The following is a 2,864-nucleotide window of genomic DNA, read 5'->3' as shown; positions in this document are numbered from 1 at the left end:
CAACCACATCCAATTAATCATCTCATGAACCATTAACACCAATTTAAACTTCTTCAAATGCTACACACATCATGTCCCTCCTCAAAACCAAAACCCTTATGTTTAGTAGATCAAACCTCAACTCTTCGGCTTCAGTTTTTAAATCAATTACAATCTAATCTTACTTAGCTTTTTGAATACATAATCTTCCTCTATTGGCCAATATAGACTTTCCATTAAAGTTGGAATCAATTCCTCATGACTATGAAGGCAACTTGTGACAAATCTGGAAGAGCCTTCTTTAATATTGTTTATCTCTCTATGAATAATCCTCTTGTATCCATGCCCCTGTCCATATGCAGCCACTCACTGGAAATCCAACTGAAGTGCCACTTCCTGCTTAAAACTTCTTAGTGACATCTTCCTTCGTTTTCCCTATCTCCGGGTGCTCTTAAACCACTGCACAGAATTTAGTATGTTTCTATGTGTGTTACATGTCTGCTTCCTTGTTGTTTTTTATAGGATTCACAATAAACAGATGGTACAAATATAAGATATAAGGCCTCTATTACCCTGGGTCTATAAACATCAATTTGGAATATAGTCTCCTACCTTCTTGTGTCAAAGATGCAGTATAAATGAGAAATACATTCTTTTTGTAGTGGTTCTCAAACATGTTAGGCTCAGAACGCCTTTGCTCTCCTAAAAAATATTGAGATTAAAAACTTTGTTTATATGTGTTTTACCTAACAATAATTCCTATATTTCAAATTAAAGCAGAAATGTATTAAAGTTTAAACCTTTTATTTGTAATACATTTAAAATAGCATATCTTATGTAAAATAAATGCATATTTCAAAAAACAAAATTAGTGAGAACAGTTGCATCTAATAACATTAAATTTCGTTATATTTGCCTTAATAGAATGAAATTGAATTTTCTTATCTGGTTCTGGATTCAATCAGTTGAAATATATTGTTTTAATAGAAGTACATGCAGGGAATCTCACCTTGCACACACATGTAGTTAAAAATGAGAGAAGTGTTTTAAGGCTTTTCGGATAATTATGGATCTTATTCTTTGGTATTAGACAAAAATACTCAACAAGTCATAGTTTCTTAAGAGTTAATGGCAATTAGGACTCTAAAGCCATATCAATTAACTTTTTATACTCCTTTCATTAAAACATTTTATCTATCTTGAATTTTCAATGGATTTTTATTGAGGCATAATTATGTAATATCATGCATTGGTCACCTGAAAAAAAATTGAGTTACTGAATTATTCAGATTTTCCAACTTTTGATATGTTTTTAAATTCAATATTTAAAAATAACAATTGTTGATATTATCACAAATCTCATCTGCAAAATCTTTAGGTATTGGGAAGTTGTCAAGTTCACTATGAAACATATATGATTTCCAAAGTTATTTCATTTGAAATCTTAATGTAAATCATTGGTCATAAAAGTTGTCAATTGTTTTCCATGAAGCAACAGGTTCAGTTCATTCATTTATTTTAGAAAATGTCTGCCAAATACCCAATTTTAAATAAGCATAGATTTTCAGTAATTCATTTAAGTAAAAATGACATTCCATGAAAAAAGGGCTAATTCAGCTGGCAATTCAATTGCACAGGTACTTTTCCTGTATGACAATCATCATACTTTTATGTGTAGTGGAAGTGCATACTTCCCATTGTATCATATAGAATACTAAAAAAACATGTACTCAAGAGTCAAAATTTAATAAAATTGATAATTTTTACTGCTTCATCAAGGATGTTTTCAATTGAAACTGTCCTTGTTTTTCCTTCTTGCCAGCAAAATATAGTGAAAAACATAAGGTCTAATAGTAGCTTAGTTTGAAACCACTGTCTTTAATTGTAATGTTGCATCATCAGTGCAAACGTCAACAAGGTTAAAAGACAATAGCATTTTACTATTATTTTGAGAGTAGGTTTGCCCTCACCAACACTCTGAAAGGCATCTTAGGGAATCCTATATATCCATGGACCATACTTCGAGTATCACTGTTTTGTTTTGTTAAACCATGAGTTTAGGGCTTGCATGCTACTGTAGCATAACCTATATATACTGATCAATATAAATAAGTAGGAAATTTATAGACAACAAGAGAAGTAGTTTTAGTTAAAAGGCAGCACTTGCAAAGGCACAGTTGAAGAAAGATTCACAGCATATGTGGGCAACAAAAATCATACCTGTGTGAATGGAGCTTAGGGTACATGAGAAGGGGTTAAATTAAGAAGATTACTATTAAAAGACAGAGCGAAAACAGATTTTGAAGGACAACTGAATTCCATGATAAGGAGTTTGTACTTTATTCTATAGGTAAAAAGCAAATAATTATGAAAGATGGAGTGATATAATACAGATTTTTTTAGTAAGTATAATATGTTATAATGAAGTGAGAGGCAGACAATTCAGAAAGGGACAATGGAAATTGCAAGAGTGGGAAAGTGTTAGATACTGTGCAAATAAAATAAGTAGGTAGTTGAAAAATTGCATATAAAATAGCAATGAGGAAAAAATGGTATTGTTTACTGCTTCTAGTTTGGAAAGATTATCAGAGTAAAGAAAAAAATAGAGATTTTTATGTGATTTAAGTTAAGTTGTTATCAGCTTAATATAGACAGTTATAATTATAGGAATTTTTATGCAAGACTTATCATAAGCACAAAGAAAAAACCTACAGTAGATACAAAAAAGACAAATAAAGGAGAATCAATGCATATCCCTACAGATAAGTATCAAAACACAAAGGAGAAGAGCATGAGAAGAAGAGATGAACAAAAAGATCTATAAAACAGAGAGAACACAAATAACAAAATGGCAATTGTAAATTCTACCTATCAATAATTATTTT

Source organism: Neophocaena asiaeorientalis, unplaced genomic scaffold, assembly GCF_003031525.2.
Source record: "Neophocaena asiaeorientalis asiaeorientalis breed wild unplaced genomic scaffold, Neophocaena_asiaeorientalis_V1.1 scaffold288, whole genome shotgun sequence".
In the NCBI taxonomy this organism is placed as follows: Eukaryota; Metazoa; Chordata; class Mammalia; order Artiodactyla; family Phocoenidae; genus Neophocaena; species Neophocaena asiaeorientalis.
The sequence above is the reverse complement of the archived record's forward strand: the minus strand, read 5'-3'. Positions refer to the sequence as shown.